Here is a 16,095-nt window from a genome sequence, read left to right on the forward strand (position 1 = left end):
CCACTATACCCCTCGTTTTTTTTACGCAAAACTTGTTCTGCATTATTTGAGCTTTTTTCTTAGTCGAATCTAATAATAAAGTAATTACAATGAATCAAATAAAAATAATATATTATAATTAAAAATAATTCAAACGCAGATCAATATCTTTTTAGCCCATGCATTTAATTATTTACTTGTGATAATGGAAGACTAGTTTTACATTATTACTTGCGGCACGATAAGGGAAAGTGAAACTCCGAGGGAAACTCAGAAGGGTCAAACAGTAATTTGCATTCGAAAAAAACAAAGGGTATTGTTATATTCAGTATTCAAATTCATATAAATATCAAATGCATCTCACAGCTCCAAAATGCATTTTGAGCTGAGATCTACCTGAAAAATACATCATTCGGTGTTTATCAGAGACAGCATCTGTTTTATTCATGACAATAAATGATGAACAAATAAAATAAGTATCACAATACATATTGTGTTGACATGCTGCAATTTAAAAGGCCTGCACCTATTACAGCACCAAACAATGAACAAAGGCCTAGTGCAATAACTCATACTTTACAGAGACACCCTGGAGTATTGTTTACACACATTTTTCTCTTTATTTAAGGGCCACTGTGATCTCTACCATCATAAAGGGCTGAGGCCCAATCAGCGGGAACGCTGCATAAAGCGTCGCTGTGATTTTATGTTGATTTGCCTCATGTTTCTTACTCACACTTGCCTAGTTTAATCAGGCTTATAAATCGAGCGATATAGCGTGTCCCATGTTCTCCTGGTGGCAGAGAGCTTAGCGTGGTAAATTTCAGCGGGGCTAAAGAGCAATTTGAGGATGCTGGGGGAAATGATAAAGATCACTTATCACTCGACATGCCCGATCCATAAGACCATAATGAGCATTGTTTTCTGGAAGTGTTTTCATCTGCACCTTTTTAGTGTGTGGTTTAGAAATATCTATGTAGAACTATATAATATTTTTATGTTGTTATGCAGCTGACCACTCTTTTAAATACAATATGTAGTTAGATATATAATTAGGTCAAAACTTGGCACGTTAGAACTAAGGACCTGCAAAAACAGCTTCATTATATTTACAAAACGATCTTTTTTAGAAGATAAACACTTGAATTACAGGTTTCAGCAACCAAGCAAAGCAATACACAAAGCTTAATTAAGTTTAGCATATGTGGAGCTAATAAACAGCATTAACTCACAAAGCACTGTTTAGTGTCACAATCATTTTTAATAGCTTCCATGAGTAGCTTCAGGCTACAGACAATTGCACTGTATTTAATGGTTGTTTTTCTGAGGCAACTTTGAAGCTGCTTACCAAAAAAAAAAAAAAAAAACATAGCCTTTCTGAGGTGCTTTCAAAACTTTGGGCGTGTTTGACAGTGATAAAAACGATGGGGGCTGATGCTCGTCGAGTTTTGGGGGAAAAACACATCAATTGTAGGGGGCCTCGTACAGAGCCTTGGGGGACCTCCTTTCAACACGCTGCAGAAATGCAGTCTCTCCATCGACAGAAAATGCAGCAACTTTTGTCTTTAGATCCACTGTGCGGCGAACGTGCCTCTGAATACACAGCCCATCTTGTGTGTGTGTGTATATATATATGTGTGTATTTGTCTACTGAAAGTGAACTGATCCAAAGCCAGGAAGGAAAGCAGACTGACAGCTATTAGAGTGCAACTGTGCTGTCTTATCTGCTGCCTGATAGGAATCTACAAAGACCCACTGCCGAGATTATGAATTCATTACAGACAGTCCTCACACACACACACACACACACACACACACACACAAAGGGGTCTACATATTCACAGTGAAAGGAGAGGTCATTCGTGTTCACTATCATAAATATTAAACGTGACCATCTTGTCGCTTTTGAACAGAGAAAATCACAGTTTTTCAAAAGATGCAAAGGTGAGGTCACTCCTCCCTCACAGGACCAGAGGCAGAGCAGGTTCAAATGCTAAAACGGCTAGAGATGCACTGTGCTTTCTGTAGTCAACGGTCAGTGGAACAAGGGGGCGTGTCTACAACGTGAAATACGACACTCAGGGATGTCTGCAGTCTCTTTCTCTGCAGGATAACAGCAGAAAGACTCTTAAAGGACTAAAAGGCAAAAGCATTTATCAGAACTAAAAGCGAAAACCAAACAACATGCGTATTATGAGGTGCAGAAGCACTGAGGCAATGCGTTTCAGATAGTGCCAAAAAGACTGAAAGAAAAGGAATGTCAGGTAGAGGAGGAGAATGGATTTGGAAATAGTTTACCTAAAAATACACTCAACCTCACGTCGTTTCAAAGCCAGACGGGTTTCTATCTTCCAAGGAAAACAAAAGGAGAATTAGAGCAGATTTTTTTGCCTCTTTTCCACACAAAAACAACCATAGAGTGACTGCACTAAACTGTATTTATCTTCAGAAAGGAAAAATTAAGTATTAAATTAATTTATACATCACTTGCACTATATTCCCAGCTTTCCAACATTATACAAAAGCTTAGGGACAGACCAAAATAAATTATTATTAGAATATTGAATGATTATTAAAATTATTATTAAAATACTATTAGTTATGATTAGAATATATCAGTTGTCAAATGTCACTTACATATTCTAATTGGTGTAATCCATGGTTATTTTTGTATTATTTAAATGGCTTTTATTCATGTTTTGAATCAGCTATTATTTTTTATACTTTAATTTTAGTTACATGTTTATTCATTTTATGCGCTTTTGTAAATATCATTATTATTATTTTTTTAATATTATAATTTAGATGATTTTTATTTCAGATTTAGTTTTTTTAGTTTTTATTAAACAAAATAAAAAATAAAATTGTTTTCGGACATTAATTGAAATACGTTAAGTTTTTCCTCTAATAATCATAATTTAGTTTATTTCAACTTAACAAAAATGTTTAATAGTTTTAGTTTATATTTGTAACCCAGACCTTGGTGTAATCAACTATTATTGATGTCACTGTTGGTGTAAAATAGTCCTGTTTCAAGATTTGAACGTGCACAAATGGTAATTGCTAAAATACAATTCATATGACATCAGAAATGTAGCGCATAACTTATATGGACTACATTTCAGACTCACATATGGTGCATTTTTATGGCCTTGTCTGAAATTTGATGGCCCTGGTCTCTATATACTTTTGTTGGAAATGAGCAGCGTGAACATTCTGCCAAATATCTAATTTTGTGTTTTACAGAAGAAAGAATTTACTGGGTTTGGAGTGACATGAGGGTGAATAAATGATGACAGGATTTTCATTTCAAACACCATGCGAGGAGAGCAGGCAGGCTGCAGGAAAGACAGTAACGGAAAGAAAGGGGAGCTCAGGAGACGTGTGTGTGTGTGTGTGTGGAAGATGGCAGGTTGCCGCCGCTCTGTGCTGTGGATGTGTTGGCCTTATTTGGAGTCAGAGACTCTCTGGTTGTTTACCCAGCAGGTCAGCGGGCCGCTACACCGCAGCACTGCAGCGCAAACACACCGCCTGCCACCACGAGGAACTCATCAGCACATATCTGCTCCAGCCTGACACACACACACAGACACACACTCACGCTTTATATCACAAGATTTGTCTCATACAAACACTCAGCGTATAAAGAGAGGCAGCTACTAACTCTCTCTCTTAGATACACATAAGGCTAGCCAATACAGCTAATTTTTAATATATATGTGTACATTACTTTCAACCCAACAGCCACTGTGGCAAAAATAGATATGGAATGTTTAATACAAGCAGAACAATGTAGTTAATAAGAAGGAAATAAAGTGAATGCAGTTTAAGTTGGTTTGTATAAACGTGTCTGCCAAATTCATGAACGTAAACGTAAAAAAAAAAGAAAAGAAAAAAAATCGAGTGCTGTCTCGCACAATATTTACTAAATATATAACAATAATATATTTAATAACAATAATAATAAATATTATTATTATTTATAAAATATATTAATATTTACAATTATATGTATTAATTAACAGCATATTATTTACAAAAGACACAACAATATATATATATATATATATATATATATATATATATATATATATATATATATATAAATTATTGTGTTATTATTACTACTACTATAAATAATAAATAATAAAATCAATAAATATATTATTTTATTATATTTATAATAATAATTACATTTTTATAAAAAATACAATCAATAATAATAATAATAATACATGTTGTTGTTGTTGTTATTATATTATCATTATTATTATATACAAATCTTTTAAATTGTACAATTATATAATATGTGTATCCTATGTTTGTTGTTATTATTATTATTAATAATAATAATAATAATAATAATAATGATACAAGCAAAAATATATATGCATTACATACATTAAAAGGTAAAATAAAACTAGTAAACAAATCAATGAATATTTTGGACAATATATTTTATAATTATAATTATTTATAATAACTGCTAATAATATTTCTAATAAAAATAACGGTTAAAATAATTATTTGTAATTTTGTATATAAATGAATTTTTTTTTTGTATATTTCTTTTCTTTTTTTTTTTTTAATAAAAAGGGCATACCAATTTTTAAATTGTGATTATTGCAATGGAAAACAATTGCAATGTTGGTTAATTAGACATTTTAAGCAAATAATCTAGAACATATTATCACAGAGCCCCAGACACACCAACGGTCTGTCCAATCTTGATTCCAGCTTGTGTTGGTGTGTTTAGGACTAATGTCTCGTTGGTTTACACAATGGCAGGTCAAAGCAAACAGGCCCGAGTGTCGGTGGCTCCCACGCCTGCACAGACCAGGCCGGGACACAAGAGGATTTGCCCACAATGCACTGTGCCCTCGAGCGGCTCTAACTCGGTCTGGCACAGCAGATCTGCAGCATTCAGAGCCGGATCAGAGCCGCGACACGCTGCAGTCCGGATATGAACAGAACTTCAAGGCAAACACACTCACAGATAACGGCACACAGAACCAGAGAACCAACAGAGAAAAATGTGGATTTTCTCTAGATTACAGAACATCACATACATTTGTTTTTTAACATGAAAGCAAGATATATGATAGACTACATATGATTAAGGGCTTGAACACAAGCAAACGCACAAACAGAAAGGCATACGTGACAATAACGGCGAGAAAGACTGATTATAAACATCACACAAATACAAAACAATCCTCTTCATGAACACGACAGGCGCTCTGTCTGAAAGCCATTAGCTGAAGATATGATTCCAAACACCATGAAATTATATCAACCGTTATTTTACTATTAGTTATAATTAGTTATTTGAAATTCTATTTCAATCTATTATTTATTATAATATTGTAGTTTCAGGTTTTTTTTCTTAATTTTTTTCTTGATGTCTCAGTTTATTCATATTTTGCATTTGTTTTTATGTTTTTTTTATTGTTTTCATTTTATTGTGTTGTTTTTATTTTATAAATATTTTCTTAGTGTTTTAAAATATTTCCATATAGTTTTTATTAATATTTTCAATTTGTAATAATAATAATAATACTGCTGAAACTGAGGTGAATAAATGCCCGAATACAGTTTTGTTTTGTTAATAAAAAGTTTATTTCGATAATCACAATATTGCGTAATTTTATATTTCTAAACGAATAATAATAATAATAATAATAATAATAACAACAATAATAAAATTAAAAAAACTATACCAACAAAAACAAATAAAAGTCCTGAACTTCCAGATGCTGGCTTCATTTACGTTTCTTTAAATACCGCCATTACTAATCAGAGCTTTGCTAATTGAACAAAGCTAATTTATTGCATTGTTGTTTGAAGTTGCAGAACGAGGTCAAAGCGACAGAGTTAATGCGAATGCAGCGTAAAGATTAACAGCTTTATTTAACTGCAATTTCGTACAAAAGTGAGCAACGTTTTGCAGAAACGAGACCCAAATGGATGACTTTCTCATGTTCAATGATCTGTGGCGTCCGCACAGATTCACGCGTACAGATAAACGCCGTTTCCCGGCGTGAGGGAGTCTGTGCAGCGTAATAAAGCAGAATGAGCTTCACTGCCATATCTCACCTCTCAGCATCGCAAACAGCCCGGGGATACGAGTCTGCACGCGTCGACCTGCTCTGCTCTGCTCTCCACTCGATGAAAAGAAACCGGCAGCGAGTGCAAATAATCGGGCCATTTGGCCTGTAATACGCCGCAGACTCCAGGCTAAACTCCAGAGTCAATGAGAGCAAACAACAAGGACACACTCGAGTACCGCTGTTAAAAACAGATCACTGAAGAGCTGAAACAACTCAGAAATTAAGCACTTCACCTCTAATGTGTGTCACATATGCTAAAAGCTGCCTTTCTGAACCAAATCAAGCCAAATAATAAATAAGTTTGACCTCAAATAGTGAATAAATGTGCACTATATCACATAAAAGCACATGAATACACAGACTAAGCCTGTACTGAAGTCCATAAGGATAGATGACAGCCTAAAAAATGCTACGAAAGGCTTTTTTTTTTTTACACAGAGGAATCAGTACTTTTAAAATGAAATTATAAAATAATTATAAAATTTCAAATAAACAAAATAAATGATAAATGTTATTGTTATTTTAGATTTAATGTTATTTTTCCAATCACACATATACACATATATATACATACACACACACACACACACACACACGTATATATTAGTAGTGCTGTCAATCGATTAAAAAAATTAACTAATTAATCACATTGTTTTCTGAAATTAGCAATTAATTCCACCTAACATTAAAATTTGTAGAATAATTTTTTGTTGCAATAATTTTATATCCCTATGTAAATGTACATTAATGTAGAAACAACAAAAGACAGTAGATTTTTAATATTTGTATAAATGGCATTTTTTCTTTTTTTAAATTACAATTAGTATTAAACAATATATTTTAATGTTTGCTAATTCATTGAAATGAAGTTAAATATTAAATCACACACATACACAAATTTTATATATATATATATATATATATATATATATATATATATATATATATATATATATATATATATATATATATATATATATATATATATATATATATATATATATATATATATATATATAGCATAAAACCTAGACTATTTTTCCAGAAAGTAAATAGGGTCAAATAGTACGGAAGCGTATTGCATTCACTTGAGGAAAAAAAAAATCGACTCTGTTTTTCTGAATTAATGACTTAATTATCTCAAAATTATGAGATAATTTTTCTTGAAATAAAATGTATTTGCTCTGTTTTTCTGAATTATTGAGTTAATTATCTCAGAATTATGAGATCATTTTTCATAAAAAAATTATTTTGTTCTGTTTTTCTGAATTAATGAGATCGCTCAAAATCCTGCCAGGAGCTCTATTTTAGCTGGATTGCATGGAAGTAAACATGTCCCGCATTTCAAGTTTAATCCGGTTTTATTTTACTTTGGGTTTGAGACATTGGGAGATACTGCTACTACTAAAGCAAAAACTTTTTTTCATGAAAAATTATCTCATAATTCTGAGATAATTAACTCGTTAATTCAGAAAAACAGAGTAGATTTTTTTTCCTCAAGTGAATGCAATACGCTTCCGTAAAATAGTGTTTGATTTCATGAAAGTTTTTACCTCTCTGTTGTTTTTAATATTCCTTCTGCTTCATTCTTCTGCTGTTTTTAGTGGCGTTTTCTTTGGCTGCCTCGGTTGAACCTTGAGCAAAGAGGAGAAAGAAAGAGAAAAGCTAATGAAAAGGACTGACAAATGAACCGCTCCCTCCTGAGTTCAGAGCGAAGACTGCAGCTTTCTGAAGATGCAAGAGTGACCATCTACTAGTCAACACAAGAGCTGATCGATGCACTGTTTTCACCATTTCCAGCTGTTTTTTTCTGTTGTGATCATGTGTAGGGCTGGCATTAATGTGAAAAACAAGATGATCACTTTTGACCTGAATGGCACACCAAAATATCACTAGTTTATCATTAACATGACTTTTACCAAATTTAGCCATAAGTTAAACATATGAAGGTTCTGCAATATATAAATATATTGTGGAAACGTAAATTCCTGTAGAGCTGCTTTGCAACGATTTGTATCATAAAAAGCACTATACAAATAAACTTGAATTGAATTGAACTTTGAGCTCCTGTTATGCTCTGCAGACACATTATAGAATGCAAAAACAAAAACCATGTGTCATTTATTTTAAATGTTCAACAAAATTTGCCATGTTATATGCCAATTTATCGCAAACACAACATTAACAGGACTTTGAGCTCCTGTTACACTGCAGACACTACAATACGAGAAAAAACACAACAGTAACGAACTTTTGAGATCCTGTTGCGGTACAATGCATACTTGTGTCATATAATGAATTACAAACTCATTTTAGAAAGCACAAACACAAAATCAAATTGCCAGAGTTTTAAAATGAACAACAAAACACCACTTTCTCTAATCTAACGCAAACACAACAGTGACGAGGCTTTGCGCACCTGTTTCCGGTACAATGCACCCTTCTTGTGTCATTATGAATTGCAGACACAATTAGTAACTCAAAAACACACAAAATTGAGTGTACTTGCTTTTCAAACGAATTTGTAATTTCGCTAATTTATTGCTAACAGTAACGAAACATGGAAATCCTGTTGTGTTACAATTCATAATCATGTTGTATTATGATTTTCAGACACATTTTGCAGCACAAAGTCAACTGTCGTCGCTTTTAAAACAAATTTTTACTTTTGTTAATTTTTCGCTAATGCAACAGTAACGAAACTTTGAGATCCTGTTGCGGTACAATTATGAATATTATGTCATATGTCATGTTATGGATTGCAGACTCATTTTTAAATGCAAAAACAAAAAAAATCACAAAAGTCCTCACTTTTAAAATGTTCAACACATTTCTATTTCCGCGAATTAATCGCTAGCGAAACAGTAAACTTGAGATCCTGTTGCGTGCTACAATGCATTCCTGTCATATTATGATTTCAGATACATTACATAAATACTCAAAGCCAAGCACCCTCACTTCAAAAATGTCCAACGAATTAATACATTCGTCAATTTATCGTATCGCTAATGCATCATTTTCACGCTCATGTAGCGCTGTCAGAAATTAGCTCTAGTGAGTTTTTTGTCCTTTATCTCTCAGCTCATCCGTCCCTCTCTCTCTGCCCATAGACGAGCCTCAGCCTCCTTCGGGACGTGGTTTCCACGACAACCAGCCAGCCAGCGGGCGTACATGATTCCTCGTCCTGACGGGATGCTTTAATTCGAGACTACCCAATCATAACCGCTGAGCGCCACGAGAGGTCCCACAAGGCCTGGGGGCAGAGAGGGTGGGCCGCACGGCACCCTCTCAGCTTCGGCTGCCAAAACGAGCCATTGCCCACGCTGGGAATTTGTTTAATATACGACATTTATTCGGCACACACGTGCTCCCTCGCAGCAGACGTTCCCTCCGTCAGACACTTCATTAATCAGGCTGAATATAGCATAGTTGTAAGCTAACGCTAGCGCTAGTCCGCCGGGGGGACGTGACAGTACATTAGCCACTGTGTGAGGAGAGGACAACGGGCCGTATGAGGGGCTGTGATGTATCGTAGTGTGTTGCGCGCACCAATAAGACTCTAAATGTAGCCGTGTTCTCGGGGCCCCTCTAAAACACTGGCATGGGAAACGGTCACCGTGCGACAGATGGCCAAGCATCATGGTGCAGGGTAAATCGGGAGATGGTGGAAGCGTGATGAAAAACAGTGTGCAAAAGGCTTCATCGGAGCACAATGTTTTCAGAAGCACACGCGTGATGGGAAGAGAGCGAGGCGCACGTCCCGCACTTATTTTACTCTTCTTCTGCAAGGATTAAAAAAATATATAGTCAGCAGCACTTCACTTGAAGCCTGGATATATAATGCAATATAACACTGAAAATGAACTGAAAATCTTCACATGCACAGGTCAATTAAACCACAAAATAAAATAAAATAAAATATAGTTTTAGTAAATATTTAAATATATGAATAAAATTTAATAATATAATGAAAAATAATAAAATATAATAATAATAATATAATATAATTAATAAGCAATATTAATTTGATTCATACATTATTATTATTATTATTATTATTATTATTAGGTCAACTTAACCACTAACTAAATATTTGTTTTTATTAATTTATTAATTAATTAACATGTTTTTTAATAAATGTTTGTAAACATCTTATCTTTTGAACAAATTAATAATAAAAGTTAATAACAATAATAATGCATTATAAAAGATCATAATTCAGAATTCACACAATGATTGTAAGCTAATACAAGAAACATAAAATGAAAAAAAAATTTGAATTTAATAAATTAAAGAATTATTAAAGAATTATTACAAGTCTAAAATAATTTACTAATTATTTTTGTATAAAAATAATAATAAAAAGTAAATTAAATGAACAAATTCTATTTATTATATTTTGTAAATTCAATTTAAGTTGTTTCGAGACAAGATTATTTTTTCATTACTGTATTACGGTAATAAGAATGAGGTAGTAGAGAATTTGTGTTTAAAATGTGCTTAATTTAAAAACAATTATAATATCAATGCAGAATAATAATAATAATAATCATTTATATAATAATAATAACAACAGTTAATTATTTGATTTTTAAAACTGTTATTATTATCATGCATCATGTATAGAGGCATGAAGTGAAATGCTAACAGACGTCGGGGTGTTTTCAGCAGTGAAGCGGCTCAGATGGATGTGAAAGCAGATCTGCAGTAAGAGAGCATGGGTGACTTTGGGAGTGTTGTGGCGACTGCATCGAGCCGAAGCCCCAGAGGTCACAGCACAATGAAGAGCAAATTGATTCAGTTACCGGATAAATAGATCCGCGCGCCAAAGTCAGGCCAAACTTATGGTTCGTGTAGTTTCATCGGCACTCCTGGGAAAGTTTGCCTGACGCCGTCATCCGGATACTGGAGCTCCTGCTGAACAACAGGGAGAAATTCTCAAAAACAGCTCCTCATATACAGCAACGACATTCATGAAGACGTCTGCTAAAGTTTGTTTTTCTCCATACACCACAGTCATCTCACAAACTCTTACATTTGCCAAGAAACCAAAATCTGAAATCTGAACAGTCTCAGCTATACTTTTACATTGATTGAGTTCAAACGGACAAGTCTCACACTTCACATGCCAAGGTCAAATTAACCACAAAACAACTAACTAGATAAATATTTTAATTGATTAATGTGATTCAAATACATACTAAATATTTAAATATATTAATTTAATATAACATTGACAATGCATATTAATATTAAAATATGTTATATAAAATGTATAAACAATATTAAATATTACAAGTATTACAATTAAAATATAACATTAATATAATTCATTTATGTTTTTAATATTAGGCCAATTTAACAACTAATAAGATAACTAACTGATAAAATAAATATGTAAACATATATATATATATATATATATATATATGTGTGTGTGTGTAATGTACTATTACAATTAATTAATTAAATTATAACATAACTTACATGTAATAATTCTAATAATAATAATAATAATAATAATAATAATTATTATTATTATTATTATTAGGTCAATTTATCCAGTAACTAAATATTTATATATATTTGTAATAATTTTTTTTAGTAATTTAAAATACTTTTATTTAATAATTTTATGTAAAATATATGAAACACTTTAATATATCATTATTAAATATCATAACTATTAGAATTAATATAACACAATATAATTTCCATATATACAATTATTATTATTATTATTATTATTATTATTATTATTATTATGAGGCCAATTTAACCACTTGCCAACTAAAAAATATTAGTATGAATTAATTTGTTTAAATTACATGCCACAAATATGAATATATACATTTTATATAATATTATTAATAATAATACATATTAATATTAATATGTTACATAAAATGTATAAACAATATATCAATATTAAATATCCCAAGTATTACAATTAAAATATAACATGTAATATGTAATAATGTAATATGTATTAATATTAAATCATTTATTAATATATTCATAATAAATATTATAATATTAAAATTAATTCAATAACATATAACACGTTAATTACACATATGTAACTTATTATCATTATTATTATTATAAATGTTACTATTAGCATGAATAAAATTCATATTATAATATTATTATGATATAAAAGTTATAATTTACATTACTTTAAATGTATGAAAAATGACCTGGCCTTGTTCTGATGATCTCTAGCGTCTAAAAACAGCAATATTTAGACGAATTTACTCCTTCATTTCAAGTGGTCTTGTTTTCTCCGGGAATAAATCTCTCCATCTCGACTCGAGTTTTATTAGCAGGCCTGTTTTGGCCAGATAAGTGCCACTGCTCTCCATTAAAAACAGCCAGCTTTTCCATAACTGCAAAATAATAATTAAGCTTGGCCTGCCAGTTCTTGTTGTTGTTGATCTGGACGGCTGTATCAGACAGCTGTAGCTCAATGACTGCAGTCCAAATGAGCAGATCTTAAGCACGCCGCGACCCCAGACACGCATCCTCATGATCCGCCTCATTACCCAGCTCACCAAAGCTGGAATCCCTAAAAAAAATTAATTATTGTGAGTTTTTTAATCAGAGTAATCTCATTGCCCTTGGCTGACATGGTGACATTGGGAAGAGCTCTCTGCTGCAGATGCGTCGCAGCCGGAGGAACGGACACGTCGGATTAATTACGATAAATCAGTCGCTCCACACCTGTTTATGGCCAAACGCCTCATCGCTCATGTCCAGAGAGCCTGAAAAACCTGGAAAAACTCATACCATACGGCTGTTTGTTTAACTGCGGCCACTTTTATGTGCCAAGAGTTGTATTTTTTTGGTAAAAGTAACACATTTCATTGTAAAAAGTATGTATTTATGGTGATGATTTATGTAATTTTTACGTAATATGTTCCGCAGTAGCGACGACATTTCTACAACAACCAACAATTTTGCCACCAATAAAGATTTATTAAAGTTACTGTTCTTGTTTATCAATGACACAACTTAAAATGAGATGGAAATATGTTACGAAAACCAAGAAAAATATATGCAAATATCGCTTTTTTAAAGTCACATTACGTAAAAAAAAATATATATATATATATATATTTTATTGCGTGTGTTTAGGATGCAAAAATTCAATTCAGCCATTTTATTAAAAAAAGTTTCATAAAACGAGATACAGTCGAAATGACTAAAGTTTTTAAATAAGTAATATAAACAAACAAACAAATTAAATATTTTTTTAAAAATGTGTAAAGTACATTATAACAAACCTTGTACATTTAAATACAATTTTGTAAATTTAATTTGCATTTTGTCTTGACAGGATCATTTATCATAACTTTTTTGTATTAAATAGAATTTGTGGGTAAAATGTGCATGTTAGGAAAAATATCACAAAAAAGGAAAAACAACAACAAAAAACCCAATAATAATAATAAGAAGAATATACATTTTAATAATTTAATATTAAATTATTATATTTACTTAATAACCTATTTCTAAATATTTTCTAAATATATTTTAATATTAACATTTTTTTATAATTTATATTTAAAATAATAATAATAATAAAAGCTCATGTATGCAGACATCAAGTGCCGCCCCCCCAAAAAAGTTATCTGCAGTCAAGCTGTACTTTTGACAAATTATGCAAAAGCGATGAAAATACGATTTCATTTTGGATACACAACCTGCTTGCTATGAAATTAGCCTTATCAACACAAATAAGAGTCGGCCATTTTGCTCCAAAACTGTCTTTTCAATCACAAACTACATAACGGAAGTGACACTATGGTGGAAATGACCTGCTGGATAGTATTAATGGACAAATAATAAGAGACTGAGGGGAAAATGCACTTTAAGGCAGTTTATAAATCCGCATTATCAACATGCCAGCATGAAATTAATCAGAGGCTTCTTATGAATATACATGACATATAATCTGTGTTTATCCCACGCGAGCTGAGGGGGTGCGACTGCGAAATCATTTAGTTTATTATTATGACTCGACCTTACTTGCTGGCGGATTTGTGGCACGCAATTCCAGGCTGCCTTTGACCTCGGGAACGCCGGACCAGAGCCGGATCATCCACACTAATCCAACCTCATTAGAAACGAGCCGTATGATGCCGCCGTCCGCGGATAAATAGCAGCTTTGATAGCGAATTTAAAACATTACCGTGGATCAAACCCCCTGTAAATAACCCTCCCGCGAGAGCCACGGCAACATTATGATGATTGCAGAGACAACATCTGCATTATCTGCGGAAGAGGGACCGTTTGAGGGGATCCGGAGGCTTTTATCGAAATGAAAAGCCCGCGGTCGTTTAGCGGAGCCGTTAACATTCTGGCGCGCTCTGCTCGCGAGGCGCCAAACTCTATCAGATCATTCGGAGGAGATTGTCGAGGCAAATAACACGACGAAAGAGAGCGGGGTGCGATGATAAAACCGTCTGCCGTTTTCATAAAGACATATATATTCAGTCAAAAAGTGCACAGATTGATATTCAAGAGCAGCGGATCTCAACTAGCAGGTTAGGACTCAATCCCAGCTGCTTTCTGAGGGAAACGTGAGGGGAAACTATGCTGAATGCTAATGAGAATATGCTGCTAACTTTATAAAGCCATACAATAATATAAATGGCGTTCAAAAGAAAAGAGAAACGCTTAATTTCTGACCACAAACGTAGCGTGCCCAACCAAAACTAAATTTGGAACTTTTTTTGAGTTTTGATTACAGTTTAAAATAATTTTGATTGCAGTTTACTTCATACACTGTTTTTCATACATTTTTTTTTTTAAAAAAGGTGTCATTCTCCTTCTGGTAACAGTGTATTTTTACAGTGCATTTTACACAATTATGCTACCATAAAGTGCAAAAACTTCCCCATTTAAATAAATATTTGACCCTGGACCACAAAACAAGTCATAAGGGTCAATTTTTCGAATCTGAAAGCTGAATAAATAATATTTCCATTGATGTATGGTTTGTTAGGATAGGACAATCTTTGGCTGAGATACAACTATTTGAAAATCTGGAATCTGAGGCTGCAAAAAAAAAAAAAAAAATCTAAATACTGAGAAAATCGCCTTTAAAGTTTGACCAAATTAAGTTCTTAGCAATGCATATTACGAATCAAAAATTAAGTTTTGATATATTTACTGTAGGAAATTCACTAAATATCTTCATGGAACATGATCTTTACTTAATATCCCAATGATTTTTGGCATATAAAAGAAGAATGGATAATTTTGACCCAAAAAGTGTATTTTTGCCTATTACTACAAAAATACTCCAGCGAGTATTACAAGACTGGTTTTGTGGTCCAGGGTCAAATCTTTCTTTTTTTCATATTACAGCAATGCAATTTATCTGAATTGCACTGAATTCCAACAAAGAAAGTGTGTGTGTGTGTGTGTGTACACCGCATAAATAGATACAAATGCATAAAAATAGCAAAAACACAAAATTACAGGGTAATTATAAAAAATAAATTAGCGGTACGTGATTCTCCTCAGATGTGATCTTTGTTTTTGTGGAAATTAAAAACTTGGAGGCATTTAGCGAAGGTGCCCAGAGTAAGCGGTCTGAAGGCCGGATGTAATCAGCCACTGTGAGTAATGGTGAGAGTTACTCCAGCCTCAGACGCCAGATATGAATCTACCTCAGCTCTAATTGATTTATATGCCGCCGCTTTATTGCCAGATTCTTCTCAGCTTCTATTATGAACATACACCGCTGCGACAGCAAACAAATAGAGCCATTACTTACTCAGAAAGAGCCCGCTCCCAAAGTAGGACCACCTGAAGAGGACTGTGTTTCGGTTCAAAGTGTGAACGCAGAGCGTTTTCTTTCTGGTCGTGTTTGACCAGCTACAAAGCAGCAGACTGAAAGAGCAGCAGGACCGCGAGAAACAAACCCACAGATACAGAGACCAAAACACGCTCACACTGAGAAAACATCAGAACTCTTTGCATGAGGATAAACATT

At 33.0% G+C, this 16,095-nt stretch overlaps 1 protein-coding gene across 1 annotated transcript in view; it reads right to left on the reverse strand.

Moving 5' to 3' along the window:
* LOC306875449 (receptor-type tyrosine-protein phosphatase S-like) overlaps positions 1-16,095 on the reverse strand; it is a 208,696-nt gene that overhangs the window by 156,205 nt on the left and 36,396 nt on the right. The window contains exons 2-3 of the mRNA XM_079426008.1: positions 10,895-11,006; positions 7,643-7,723 (exon numbers count right to left, since the gene is read on the reverse strand). The gene's annotated coding sequence lies outside the window, so the exon portion shown is untranslated. The remainder of the gene's footprint in view (positions 1-7,642; positions 7,724-10,894; positions 11,007-16,095) is intronic.

This window comes from Barbus barbus (genome assembly GCF_936440315.1).
Source record: "Barbus barbus genome assembly, chromosome: 9".
In the NCBI taxonomy this organism is placed as follows: Eukaryota; Metazoa; Chordata; class Actinopteri; order Cypriniformes; family Cyprinidae; genus Barbus; species Barbus barbus.